Genomic DNA, 15,877 nt, shown 5'->3' on the forward strand with positions numbered 1-15,877 from the left:
GTTGCGAGAAAAGCTGCGGGTGCGTTGCAGGAACATGCGCAATTTTTCCGTGCGAGTGCAAAACATTGTAATGCGTTTTGCACTTGCGTGAGAAAAATCGGCATGTTTGGTACCCAAACCCAAACTTCTTCACAGAACTTCAGGTTTGGGTTAGGTGCTGGGTAGATTGTATTATTTTCCCTTATACCATGGTTATAAAGGGAAAATAAAAGCATTCATAATACAGAATGCATAGTACAATAGCGCTGGAGGGGTTAAAAAAAATAAAAATAAAAAATTAAACTCCCCTTAATCCACTTGCTCGCGCAGCCCGGCTTCTCTTCTGTATTCTTTTTTGCTGTGTCCAGGAAAAGGACCTGTGGTGACGTCACTCCGGTCATCACATGGTCCATCACCATGGTAAAAGATCATGTGACGGACCATGTGATGACCAGAGTGACGTCACCACAGGTCCTTTTCCTGCACACAGCAAAAAAAAAAGACAGAAGAGAAGCCGGGCTGCGCGAGCAAGTGGATTGGGCCGAATGCACACGACCGTGTTCCGCGGCCGAGAGCGGCCCGTGGTATGCCGGGCTGGATTCCTATTCAGAGCAGGAGCGCACCGCGTCATTGGTTGCTATGACGCCGTGCGCTTCATGCCGCCGCTGCACTACAGTAATACACTCGTATAGTGTATTACTGTAGTGCAGCCGCGACATGAAGCGCACGGCGTCATAGCAACCAATAAGCCTTAAGGTGAGTTTATTATTATTATTATTTTTTTAACCCCTCCAGCACTATTGTACTATGCATTCTGTATTAAGAATGCTATTATTTTCCCTTATAACCATGTGATAAGGGAAAATGATGATCGGGTCTCCATCCCGATCGTCTCCTAGCAACCGTGCGTGAAAAATCGCACCGCATCCGCACTTGCTTGCGGATGCTTGCGATTTTCACGCAGCCCCATTCACTTCTATGGGGCCTGCGTTGCATGATAAACGCACAATATAGAGCATGCTGCGATTTTCACGCAACGCACAAGTGATGCATGAAAATCACCGCTCATGTGCACAGCCCCATAGAAATTAATGGGTCAGGATTCAGTGCGGGTGCAATGCGTTCACCTCACGCATTGCACCCGCACGGAATACTCGCCCGTATGAAAGGGGCCTTAGAGTTACATTAATGTAATGTATTTAGTAATGAATTCAGTTTGGCTGTGCGTTTTCCCTTTGCTGGAAGAAAAACGCACCGTAACCACAGGCATGTTGTTGCAAAAAACAAAAAACAAACACACACACACACACACACAGCTGGACCCTTATGTTCATTGACAAGGAGGAACAGTTCCTTCCTGAACATTGCCTGCTCAAATCGGAGCGTAAATGCGCCATAAGGCTTTAGTCACAGTCACTGAGGGTCATTTACTAACATTTCTATGCCAGTTTTTGGCATTAAAAAAAAATTTCACAAGACCCCTTCATGTGACTTTGTAAACGCCGATGCATGTGGCCAGGACTTCTTCAAATTTTACTTTTCAAAACAGGCGTAAAATAGGACTAAAAACTACTCCAGTGAAACGTTGCTTTTACTCAAGGCGCACAGACTGCCGGAGTAGCGGCTAATTTAACGAGGTTGTAAATGACCCCCAGTGTGATCATTGACTGGCATAGGCGATTGTGAGCCAAAACCAGGTGCGGGTCAAAAATATAGAACAGGAGCAGATCTTTTACATTGTACCTTATGTCTGTGGAGGCTTCACTTCTAGTTCACAATTACTGATGCAACACACTGACCGAGTATAAAGCTACAGGCACGCGACCATTGCCATTTTGTGGCTTGCAAACCACGGATCCGCGAGTCAGCATTTCTATGTGTTGTGCTTCTGTATGGCCTCAAATTACAGACTTGTTGTTAACCATTATTTCCAGACCCATTGACTTGCATGGGACCGCAGACTGCAGTTTGTAGCCAAGAATAGAACTTGTTCTATAATTTGCGGAATGGACAGGACGGGACAATAGCCTCCGCATTTTATGCAGACCCCATTGACATGATTTGGAAAGACGTCCAGACCACAAAAAACACGGATCGGACGCAGAAACCGGTCGTGTGCATACGGTCCAATGGTGGATTTAGAAGAGCAGATAATAGCTTAAGCGATCACAGGTACTAAACCTTCTAGTAGACAACTAGCATTTGAATGAAACGATTATTGTGCATTTTATTGCGCCGATGATTGTACTTCGCGCTAACAATTTCACAGACGTGGAGCGAGCGTTTTTGGCCAGATCGCTCAATCGTTAGAAACACTTACATGAAGCGATAATCGTTCATCTTCCATCGCTAGCATTGGAATCGTAACGATTATCTGCTAGTCTAATTTTGCTAATTAATTGTAATGAAGGGCTGTTAAACACCTCAGACATAGGTGTTATTAGAAGGGACATACAGAACGCTGAGGGGCACTGGCCTCAGTCCACTATACTCCAGTATGTAGACAAATTACAGCAGCTATCAAAGGGTCAGCCAGCCCCTCTTCGCTGGGTGACCACTTTGCATACAATTATAGAATTAGGCTTCCTACGTGCTTGCTTTTTGGAGGTGCGTGAACACAGCCAAGCTCAGGGAAGAAGGGAAACATCCCAAAGCAGGTTTCTGGAGCCGTTTGCCTTGTACAAGTGTGCAGTCAGTGTTCATTTCTTTTATATTATCACTATGGAACCAACGGAACCAGAATGGCTGCATTTTCACTTTTAGCTGGTTCACTGCCTATTGAAGTTTGAATACGGCACCCATTGAACACAGCAGACTACCATTCAGGAAAGCAATAGGAAGTGAACGAGCTGCTAGAAATCACTAAGCGGGTGACTAAAGGGCGAGAGTAGACCATAAGACAGCAGTTGAATCCCTTATCTCCACGCTGACACACACCCTCGCTTCGTGTTCCCATGCGATCAGGCTTCTGGAATCCCACCGCACGCTGAGCTCCGCACACTCCCTCGCCTTCATTTCTCACTCGGTTGTGAGGGTGTGTTCACTGCTTTGTTCTTTAGCTTACACGTCTCAAGAATAACTGCTTACTATTGGATTTTACGGTTTTATTTTTTGTGTGTCCTGTACCGCCATACGTTATGTTGCACAGTGACCACTGTAACTCCTTCTCCTCACACAAGGCCTTTGTCTACAGATTACCTGGAATCTAACCAGCCTGTTCTCTTCCAAGAGGCCTGTAGAAACCCGTCTCATTCCACATGAGGAGTAACCAGATCCTTGACTCAAAGCATGTTGAAAGGATTGTGCAAATCGAATTTCAAAAAAGGAGAAGCTAGGTGCAGAACATGTAATATGGAAGCAAGGATCTACAGTATATCAGCTACGAAGGCCTCAGTGGAGTCATCACCATAAATGGTGCATCTACTGGAAAGATAGGCCATCTCCTACCATGGATTCCACTTTGCTTTCGCTCATTTTAAGTTCATTTAGATGTTACGCGTCACGTTTAAACACTGACCTTATTGCATTGAGAAAAGGCTACACAGAATACATATATATGTATGTAAACTGAGTCCATTCAGACAGGCTCTTAGCAGTAAGAACATAAGCGTCAATAAGATACAAAAAGAAAAAGTAGACGCCAGCAGAGAACCCGTAGGTGTATTGGTATTTGCTTTGCCCTGAGGCAGCATCTTCCATTACTGACTGTATAATACTCAGTCAAGTCAAATACACTGAACATGGCTTTTAGGTATACTAGGGGTCCATTCACACGTCCGTAGTGTATTGCAGATCCACAATACACCCGGTCGGGACCCCCATAGAACTGCCTATTCTTGTCTGCAATTGCGGACAAGAATAGGAGATGTTTTATTTTTTTCCGGAGACTCGGACCGGAAGATCTGGGGCGCGCTCCGGAAATGTGTGCTGTCCGCATCCATTCCTGCCCTTTAGAGAATGAATGGATCCGCGTCCATTCCGCAATTTGTGGAACGGATGTGGACCCATTCTACGGACGTGTGAATGGACCCTAAAGGGATTTCAAAGAGGCTCGTACTATACAGCTCAATTATGGACTCACATCACTTTCTTGATGTACATATGAGATTATGGTTCCCATTCACACATGGACTGTGAGGGACTGGAGATCAGTGTGTAGTGGGAGGCCTGCGCTGTGCCTAGATGGTTCAGTCCTGTGGTGTACTTGGACATCGCCTGAATTATTGATCCATATTGCCCATTATAGTTGTTTAGTCTGTCCATACATGTTCAATGACACAAGACAATCAATTTTGCTTTTAGTCACCTTCTGGCTACTGTTGGCTGATGTGTATGTAAGATGACTAGGGGAAACTCCTATAGCCTTTGCTGATATTCTGGACAGTTTGCTGTATGTCATAAGCCATGTACTATTGGTGGGCAAATGTTCTGTGCTGCCTCCATAGTGGTCCTGTTCAAGATGGCTGCTGATGAAGGGTCATGTGACCAGACACATCAAACACAATGCACTACACCCCAACAGTGCAATGCATGTGAACGGAGGAGACGGCGATTTGCCTGGACACAGGCAGCCATTTTACAGACAGGACCTCTGTGTGGGGGCATATATTACGAAAAATAGAAAATGGCACCAATATTAACAAGGGCTAAATTGGCAAGTGCCATATATTCATCTAACAAACACATTAACCGTCACCAGAATGAGGAAAACTGCTGTATTGAAATATCCTTCATCTACTGGATGAAAATATCAGTCATGGCCGACTTCTTTCTCATGATGGTCAGTCATTGGTAAAACAGTCACTGTTAAATGTCACTCAAACTACCGTTTTGTTGAAATCCCCTTTTCGGGTACAAAAATTCATCATAATGCAAATGAGCTCTTAATCTCCACCTCTAATGCCACCAGATGTAGGGCAGCTACAAGTCAATGTTCGACCCTTTAAACAGGCCTTGAGACATGATGATTAAGGCGCCCTCTCCCAAGGATAGATAGCACCCCCCTAAATTCATCATGTTCAGTAAAGTCCACATTGGAGATTAGGAGACAATGTGCACGGAGCAGAGGTCCGGAAGAGTAAAAATACTCCTTACTATTTAGAGAAGGAGGAGTACGAAAGTTGCAGTAATTCAAACACACGTTCACATTTGTGTTGGAGGCTCAGTTCGAGGTCTCTGTTGCAGATTCTGTCAAAAAGACCAGAAAAAAAAAAAAGCCTAATGATGCAGCAATTTTTTTGTCTAATAAAAAGACAGGATTTTAAACGGAAACTGAACGGGACTAATTATAGTCATTGGAGTGTGCTCAGCTCTGTTCCTGTCAGTTAGGGCTCATGCACACGACCATATATATTTTGTGAGCCGCAAAAAACATAGATGACGTCCGTGTGCATTTCATGGAACAAACTTTTTTGTTTTGTTTTTGTGAACCCATTGAAATGAATGGTTCCACATACAGTCCGGGGGGAAAAAAATAAAAATCTTAATGGTTGCCTCAGACAGATGTATAAGTTTTTTTTGCTGAACTTGCAGGATGGAAAAACGTGGTACACTACATATGCAAAAAACGTATATACATTAACATACAAGTTTTTTTGTACAATGGAACTCTATGGTGACGGATGCCACAGTATGGCATCTGCCAGAGGCACCCGTTGTATACTTTTTTTGTGTACGTTAGACATATGATAAAAACGTGATGTGAACCCGCCGTTACGTGCCCTATCCAGCACTTTTGTTATTTTCGTTGTTCTGCTCATCTAACAGAGCAGAACAGAAATAAACAATGGGTATGTATGAGATGAAGGAACCCTTACCAGTATAAATAACAGCAGGCTATTATGGTGAAGTGATGAAGTCCAGTCCAATATGTCGGATCTTCCCTGTACTTTATCACTTGGCTATAATAGCCTGCTGTGCATTCACTACACCCATCGATACATTGCTGTGCTGTCACCTTGGACTGCACTCCGCTCCCCCTAATCTCCTGATAAAGCAACTCCTGGGAGCTAGCCCCTCCTCCTTACAGCTCCCGCCTGCTGCCCCCTGCTACATAACACAATACCGCCTTGGCAGCGCGCCCAAACCGACCAATAACAAAGCTCTGTTATTGGTTATTTCAGGCACCAGCAGTATCGCTGCGCTGCCCGTGCCATTCACACCTGCGCTTATGGATGGCAAGGAAAAGTCTAAGGCGTATTGGTATGCGTCAGACTTTTCTTAGGGAGTAAAATGGCCTGAACAGGAGTCTACAACGCTTGTACAGGTGGTATTGTGACCTCTGGCACGGACCCTGCATTATATAAAGGGGACCACGCCCGAGTCCCCCTCATCGTTGTAGATACAGCTAGCAGGTCTTGATCTTCCTTCAGGTCTATAACAGCCATGAGTTGTAACCAGTTTCTACTTACAATTTCAGCTGTACTTCATTTTTGCAAACTTTCTGGATACTCACTAACTTTAGCAACTAAAATTAGCAGCGGCAAAATTCCATTTCTTCCTCCCACACTGGAGGCAAATTTCACATTCCTTTCCAGACTAGTGTAATTCTTACATAACAGGTTTCCACTGATGCACTGTGGCCTCCAGAGTACTGGGGTGTTTGTCTCACCTCGAACAGACCTTCTTACCCAAAGGCCGCTGCCACACCAAGTCCTTTCCTTGGTGGTTTTTTTTGGCTTGTACAAACAGGTCATAAACTTCTGGCATTTTTTACAAGTGTTTTTTCAGGTGGCGTTTCTAAAGGCCCCTTTACACAGGCGGACAACCAGAGCAATGACTGGGAAGGAGCGTCCCCGATATCTGCCCTGTGTGAAGGTGCCGCCGATCACCCATTCGTTGCTGGCGTTTCTGGGCAGGAGATTGTGCGATCTAAGCAGGGATCTGCTGCCAGAAACAATGACTCTCTGTGGGGACGAGCGGTCACAGTAGAGATCCCTCATCCCTATACAGCAGGGATGATGATTGATGCATATAACGAGTAGGCAATTAATTGGGAACGGTAGGATTATTCCCAATACTTGCCTGTGTATAGGGGCCTTAAAAGGGAATGTGCCACCAATTTTTTTTTTCTGCCAGTTAAGGCAAGATAGTGACACATCGTTTTTTTTTCTAACAGGTTTTTATTTTCTAAATTGCAGATTTTCTCATTCCAAGTTTTGAACACGACTATGGGGGCAGCCATCTTGCCTGAGCCGTTTCCGGCATTTATAGATATGCTTTATAGTAGCCACCATGGCCCATAGACACAATGGACAGGGGTTGACTCATTGAGGGACATTAAAGGTCCCTTTACAAGGGGCGACAGGACAGCATATTATTGGGAAGGAAGCATTTACAAAGGATCGGAATCCCCTATAAAACGAGTGCTTTACTCATTCATCAGGTAATCCACAGTACATTTACACCGCCAGATAATCGCTAACGAGTGTTCCTATTAGGGCTGCACGATATGGGAATTTTGGGCGATTGCGATTAGGGCCCTGAAAATTGCGATAACGATATGCGATGCAATATTTTAAAGGGAATTGTGCTAGAGGTCTATTTGCACACAGAAATTACTGATAATGCTGAAATGTAGTTATGCTTAACTCAAGAACTGAAATGCACAGTGTTTTTCAAAATAAAACATATTTTACTAAATTAAATAACATATTTGCATTACTGCAAAAGTACAAAATACAAAACTTGCCATTTTCTTAATAGCACAGAACAGATAAACAGAATAAATAGAAGGACATTTGTTCATTAAAATAGCGACTTGCCTCCAGCCCCTCCTCCCTCCCCGCACTGTAACTGATGTATCGCCGGTCGCGCTGTGCAGCATGGCAGCCGGCGATACATCCGTGTCAGCCACGTAAAAAGTCAACCATCGCTTTATAAGACGCACTGCCATTTTCCCCCCACTTTTGGGGGGGGAAAAAAGTTGTCTAATAAAGCGAAAAATATGGTAATACAATTGCAGCATTTTTGGGTCGGCCAATTGGCGATTGCAATTTATTGCGATTGCTTTGGCGATATATTGTGCAGGCCTAGTTCCTATGAATACTCTTTAGCGATTATCTTTAAGATTCTCGGTCCGAGGTCACATCACAATTGCAGAATAGATAAGACTGACAACTGCCTATTGTGAATGGTGGATCCTGTGGTTATACATAAGGGCCGTATTACACCTACAGATTCTGCAAGCGGTTGTCGGGAGGGCTTTCCTTCCTGGCAATCGCCTGTACGGTAGCGGAGGAGACCGCTGCTATTACATGCAGCAATCTCCTCCTCAGTATGGGAAGGAGAGATCACTAATGCCATTGCCAGCAGCAGAGCGCTGATTGTATGGTACGATCTGCCGCCAGCAAATGATTATTAACATGTGGAGAGACTAATCCGGTCTATAAATGATAAGCAGATAACAGTGAGGTGATCTGTACAGATCAAACTATTAAGCTTAGTGGCCGGGGCAATTTTTTTTTATATACCAGTAGATATTGACATGGAAAATTCAAAGTAACTGTCAAAAATTAAAAATAGGTTTAAGATAAAAACATGATTTACACAATCGATCCTTTTCTGATGACACATTCCCTTTTAGCCACACTTTTTTTCTATAAAGAAGTCTATGGAAAATGTCTGAAAAAATAGAAGGTCACACCCAAAGCATGCTGGGACTTATAAGGCATCTGTCAGTAGATTTCTACCTATGACACTGGCTGACCAGTTACATGTGCGTGTTGGTCCCATATTATGTGGCTGCACTGCTGCGAAAAATGATGTTTTGCTATATGCAAATGAGCCTCTAAGAGCAATGGGGGAGTTATTGTTACTCCTAGAGGCTCTGCTCTCTCTGCAACTACCAAGCCCTCCCCACTTTGACAAGACCAGGTAGTGAAAAAATGTGATCATGCCTGGAGAGGGTGCGGCAGCTGCAAAGACAGCTGAGCCTCTAGGTGTAATGGTAACGCCCCCGTTGCTCCTAGAGACTCATTTGCATAACATCATTTTTCTCAGCAATGTGGGAACATAAGAACATGGGACTAACACAGATGCCTTCAGCTGCCAAGTGCACATGCTATAATTATAATATAATAAAATATATATATCACAAAGGGAGCAAAAAAAAAAAACACAGTTGGTAGGACATTTTATACTTTCCTATTGAAAGGAGAAGGAAATAAAATCGCTATACAAAGAGAAAGGAACAATAATATTCATTCCAAAAAGGTTTTCTGTGAGGAAATAAAACACTGCCTTATCCCAGGCCTTTGTACAGCAGTATGGATGAGTGAACTTGTGTTTAAGGTCTGCGTACAAGGTTCGGGTTATCTAAGAATTCTGCGATGGATTCAGCTACCACGGACTATAAGTTATAGCGGAATCCATAACGGAATTCTTAGATAACCTGAACCTTGTACGCAGAACAAGAGAACACAAGTTCACTCATCCCTGTACAGCAGGTGTGGGAGACGCAGACTGGCTACTTTCACACTCGCATTTTGGGCGGATCCATCATGGATCTGCAAAAACGTATCCATTACAATAATACAACCGCATGCATTATTCATGAACTGATCCGTTTGTATTATCTGTAACATAGCCAAAACGGATCAGTCATGAACTCCATTGAAAGTCAATGGGAGACGGATTAGTTTTTTCTATTGTGCCAGAGAAAACGGATCCGTCCCCATAGACTTACATTGTGTGCCAGGACGGATCAGTTTGGCTCAGTTTCGTCAAGCGGATAGCAAAACACTGCAGGCAGCATTTTGGTGTTCGCCTCCAGAGCGGAATGGAGACTGATCGGAGGTAGACTGATGCATTCTGAGCGGATCCTTTTCCATTCAGAATGCATTAGGGCAAAACTGATCCGTTCTGGACCGCCTGTGAGAGCCCTGAACGGATCTCACAAACAGAAAGCCTAAACGCCAGTGTGAAAGTAGCCTTAGTTTCCCATAGCAGCCAATCAGATTCCACCTTTTCACATTCCAAAGGGGCTCTAAAAAAATGAAAGGTTGAATCTTGCTGTGTGCGACTAAGCCAGTTCTACTTCACATCAGTTTTGATAAATCTCCCACTTTTAAACAAATTCTGCAGGATGAGGTGTGGAATGGGTTAACAGCGAACACGCTGCTGTCCATATGGTGCTAATCCAGCTATGAGCTCAACATTGGAGTCATTTCAGATAGGTAAATGTGTAACCAGTCTACCTGCTACTACTGGCTATTTTACATGGGTTCACAACTGGCCAAAAGCTGGTTCCCAACCACTGGTCTGGGTAAACATGGCAGTGATCAGCCTCCACCAGGCATACCTTACGCCACTGGCAGCCTTATCAGTGCCAGCACTCCGACACGAACACTTGATGAAAATTCCCATATGTAACTAGTCCTTCAGGACTTTTCATGGGCCGCACACAGAGCCATTAATTTCTATGTGGCCGCAAATAACGTAGACAGCACTCAGATGTCATCCATGTGCTGTCTGCATCCGGGGACTGTGCCGCAGATTGTAGGACATGTCCTATTCTTGCCCATTTTGCGGACAGGAATAGGCATTTCTACGATAGGGCCCGTGGAAAGTGCGGGATGCACACAGCCGGTATCCGTGGCTTTAAACTTGTAAAGTACACCAGGCTGTATTCCAGGTATGAGAATATTGTCCACTGATAATATTACAGGACGTGACTAATGAATGGCAAACAGGAAACATTACTGCATTGTGCAATTGCTTTACGTGCATTATTCCTCTAAGGGCTTCCAGAGGCGTTTAAAGGACATCCGTCAGCAGATTTCTACCTATGACACTGGCTGACCTGTTCCACGTGCACTCAGCAGCTGAAGACATCCGTGTTGGTCCCATGTGCCCGCATTGCTGAGAAAAATGACGTTTTAATATATGCAAATGAGGCTCTAGGAGCAACGGGGGCGGTGCCATTACACCTAGAGGCTCAGCTCTCTAAAACGGACACACCATCCGCACTTTGACAGGGCCAGGCAGTGAAAACATCATAAAAGCAGTGTAATAGCAGTGCTGACGAGCAGGCGATTACCGGGCAGGAACGCGTCACCTGGCTGATCTGCTAGTGTAATACGAAGGGAAAACGTGCGTTCATTCAGGAAAATCATCTTTGGTGCAGACACCTCAACCATCGTTTCTGGGCAGCAGTTCTTGCCATGTAAACAGCGATCTACTGCCCAGAAACAATGATTCTGGATGGGGATGAGCGATCGCAATAGTCCGCACTCCTCCCCATACAGTGGAGGTGATCGAGGAGTTCACCTCCACTGACGAGCAAGCAGTTACTGGTGAAGAAATGAGTCAGGCGGCACCATACACATGAAATGGTCAGCAGAAATGAGTGGGTTCAGCTATTACACATACAGTTGAAACCAGAAGTTTACATACACTATATAAAGAGACACATATGTATGTTTTTCTCAATATCTGACATGAAATCAGAATAAACCTTTCCTGTGTTTGGTCAGGGAGAGAATATGTTTTAAGGCAATTTTCTATTACTTTCTGCAATGTCAAAAGTTTACATACACTAGGATTACTATGCCTGGACATATGATGAGGTCATGTGTTTGGAAGCTTCTGTTAGGTTTGGTGATTAGAGACACCTGTGGATGTATTTAAATGCCCACCTGAAACAAACACACTGCTTCTTTGTGTGGCATCATGGGAAAGTCTAAAGAAATCAGCCAAGATATCAGGAAGAGAACTGTGGACTTACACAAGTCTGGCTCAACTTTGGGTGCAATTTTAAGATACCTGAAGGTGCCTCGTTCATCTGTACAAACAATTATACGCAAGTACAAACAAGATGGGAATGTCCAGCCATCATACCGCTCAGGAAGGAGACGAGTGCCGTGTCCGAGAGCTTTGGTCCGACATGTGCATATCAAACCAAGAACCAAAGCAAAAGACCCTGTGAAGATGATGGCGGAAGCTGGTAAGATTGTGTCACTATCCACAGTGAAACAAGTGCTGTATCAACATGGGCTGAAAGACCACTCTGCTAGGAAGAAGCCATTACTCCAAAAGAAACATAAAAAAACAAGATTAATGTTCGCAAATGCACACAGGAACAAAGACCTACATTTTTGGAGACATGTCCTGTGGTCTGACAAAACTACACTGTACAAAAATATAAAACGCAACACTTTCGGTTTTGCTCCCATTTTGCATGAGCTGAACTCAAAGATCTGAAACATTTTCTACATACACAAAAGACCCATTACTCTCACATATTGTTCACAAATCTGTCTAAATCTGTGTTAGTGAGCACTTCTCCTTTGCCGAGATAATCCATCCCACCGCACAGGTTTGGCATATTCTCTATTCTGATTTCATGTCATATTGAGAAAACACACGTGTCTTTTTATATAGTGTATGTAAACTTCTGGTTACAACTGTATGTGTACGGTCAGAGGCTTGTCCAGGAGATTTACACCGACGACCTATCCTCAGTGACTTTAGAGGCAGTTTTAGTGGAGTTTTTGAGTGAGGTTTTTTGCTTCCCAATTGGCTTCTACGGAATCCACAATCAAATCTGCTTCTAACCAGTCACATTAAAAGGCCCTATTCACACAGCTGTATGGGATGTGGACCCATTCATTCCAATGAGGCCCAAATAACCCATATTTCTGGTCTACAGTGATGTCAAAATTATGGAACACGTCCTATTCTTGACCTTTCTTCAGACAACAAAAGGCATTGTTCCAATGGGTCCACCAAAAAAGCGGATGCAACACAGACTTTATCCATATTTTTTGCAGATCCGCATTCTGACACTTGGGGTCCATTCACGCAAACACATTTCTGGGTCCGCATCTATTCTGCAAATATGCGGAACGGGTGCGGACCCATTCATTTCGAATTATAGAACATGTCCTATTCTTGCCCGCATTCGCAGACAAGAATAGGCATTTCTATCATAGGGCTGGCCATGTAATTTCCGCAAAATGCGGACCGCACACGGATGGTACCAGTGTTTTGCAGATCCGCAACACTTATGGTCGTGTGAATGGACCCTTAATCTGCAAATCTGTGCGTCCACTAGTCACCGCAGCCTTGTTTACATCTCCGGTGATCTGATGCATTCAATGGTTTCTGTCTGGACTAGGGATGAGGGAATCGACTTGCATAATCCAAAGTCAACATATCCGAAGTCGAGTCGCATAAAACTTCGTTCTAACACTGTACGGAGTGAGCGCTCTGTACAGTATTAGAATGTATTGGCTCCGATGAGCCCAAGTTCTTACTTCACGAAGTCTCGCGAGACTTTGCATAACTTCAGAAATTGATTTATACTGTAAAAAAACATTTCCCGAGCTCGGGTTCGGTTCTCAGGTACTACTTGGAACCGAACCTGAGTTTGGGAAATGTTTTTTTACAGTACAAATTAATTTATGAAGTTATGCAAAGTCTCGTGAGACTTCGCGAAGTAATACCTTCAGCTCATTGGAGTCAATACATTCTAAGGCCTCTTGCACACGAACGGTTTTTTTTCCGTTCCGTTTTTTTTTGTTCCGTTTCCTGTCCGTATGCGAAACCATTCACTTCAATGGGTCCACAAAAACAACAGAAGGTACTCCGTATGCATTCAGTTTCCATATTTCCATTCAAAGATAGAACATGCCCTATTATTGCCCGCAAATCCCATTCCGTGGCTCCATTCAAGTCAATAATTCCGCAAAAAAAAAAAAAAAAAACGGAATGCATCTGTACGTCTTCCATATCCGTTCCATTTTTGGAACCAGTACTGTACTTTGTTTAAATATTATTGTATGCTTCTGTTTCAGTTTGCGATCCACAAAAAACGGATCACAAACGGAAAAATGGAACGGAAGCGGAAACACTACTGAAACAAAAAAAAAAAAAAAAAAAAAATTTGAAAAATGGACCGCAAAATACTGAAAAAGCCATAAGTTGTGTGCAAGAGGCCTAATACTGTACGGAGCGCTCGCTCCATACAGTACTCAATGGATGTTTTATCCGAAGTTGATTCGCTCATCCCTAGTCTGGACGAAGCCTGGCAATCATGCCGGAAAGTGTCCAGATCCCTGACGGATCCCATTATTGTCCACGGGGACCGGCGGTGAACGGCAATGCTGGCTCAGGCTGTCAGAGATGTGATCTGACTTTATAGGCTAAGTTCCCAACTTTCTTTTTTGGGTTATGGGAATCGGCGTTTCCCTCTAGAAAAATGAAAATTGTGTGTTTTAGGCTACATGCACACGAACGTTGTTTGTTTCCGCGTCCGTTCCGTTTTTTTTGCGGATGTGCATGAGGCCTTAGGCATTGTTAGAATGGATCCGCCCAAAAAAAAAAAAAAAAGAAGAAAACAGATGGCATACGGATGTCATCCGTTTTTTTTATTTTTTTTTCTTGCGGATCAGCAATTTGCGGACGGCAAAACACATACGGTCATCTGCATGTAGCCTTAGCGGAAGCTCTGTAGGAAGATGTAGTGTCCCCCCGCAGTAGTGATGTCACACGGACTGGCCGTCCACTCATGGGACAAGTCAGCAGATGGGGTGGGGTAACCAAAGATGTTTTTTTTTTTATCCGTTTAAATATTAAAAACCGCTTTAAATGTCCATGAGCAAAACACCTCAATGGGAATCGTGAAAGAAACAGCAAAACTTCAGCCACTAAACGGTGTCAGTTGTCGGCCTCCCTCATGGACTAGAACACACACATATTGTATCCTGAAGAAGACTTTCCAGCGTTCACTGACCCCAGTATCTTCTACTTGTTCCAGGGTATAATAAAAACACAGAATGAACCATAAAGCCCCCCCCCCAGAGAGACTGAAGCCCCCGCCCAGGACAATGCAGCCTCTCAGGCCTTTGTTTCCTGGCATTCCTCACATTTTTCACAGGAAGCAGCTGAATGGTCCAAGTAGAGACGGGGCACCGACCTCCGGCAAAGCCGGTACGTGATACTATAAAACAGACATTACATGGACTGCGTATTAGGATGCCGCCACACGTCGCGGCTGCGCTGCGTTCTGGATGCGGCAAAAAAGAAAAGAAAAAGAAGAATGCCGTTTTTATAACAATAAGGCCTCTTGCACACGACCGTATGTATTTTGCGCTCTGCAAAAAATACGGATGAGATCCGTGGGCATTCTGTATTTTGCGGAACGGAACAGCTGGCCATAATAGAACAGTCCTATCCCTGTCCGTAATGCGGACAATAATAGGACATGTTCTATTTTTTTGCAGAACGGAAATACGAAGACGGAATGGACACGGGAGTAACTTCCTTATTTTTTTTGTGGACCCATTTAAGTAAATGGTTCCGCAAAAAAAAAAAAAAAAACGGACACAAAGAAAATACCTCCGTGTGCAAGAGGCCTATATCTGCATTTCCTTCCAGCAAGGGCAAGCACTCCGCAAACTTGAATTACTAGGACTACACTGGTCGCGCGCCAGCCGTTGCGGCCAGCATAGCATGGTAGCGGTGATCCCATAGAAATGAACGGGATTGCAAGTATTCCAATATGGCTAGATTTCTTGTGATTGCCACGGTGATCCCATTCATTTCTATGGGATCACGGTTACTCAGGTGACCAGCGCCGCCGTCTAGCCCTAGTCTAGGGCGATTTTGCCATTCAGTTTTACTGGGTGACATTTGCTGTTCTGGAAGGAAATGCAGCATAAATTAAGAGGTTTTTGCACAAACGAAAAAAAAAAAAAAAAAAACGGACTCAGAACGGAAACTGAAGGGTCAGTTATATCCCGGATCCGGCACTTCTGTTATTTTCATTGTTGGAGCAGAATAACGGAAATATACAGCGGTGACGTGAACTCTGCCTCAACTGCGACTTTTCTGCCATTTGGTTCCGTTAAAGTAGTCATGTCACACAAATATTTGGGCGGCACATAACCATGTGGCC

General features: G+C 44.0%; 1 protein-coding gene across 2 annotated transcripts in view; it reads right to left on the minus strand.

The window, feature by feature from the left end:
• The window catches only part of DSG2 (desmoglein 2), a 63,902-nt gene that overhangs the window by 26,253 nt on the left and 21,772 nt on the right, over positions 1-15,877 (minus strand). The gene's annotated exons all lie outside the window — the stretch shown is intronic.

This window comes from Bufo bufo, chromosome 5, assembly GCF_905171765.1.
Source record: "Bufo bufo chromosome 5, aBufBuf1.1, whole genome shotgun sequence".
NCBI lineage: Eukaryota > Metazoa > Chordata > Amphibia > Anura > Bufonidae > Bufo > Bufo bufo.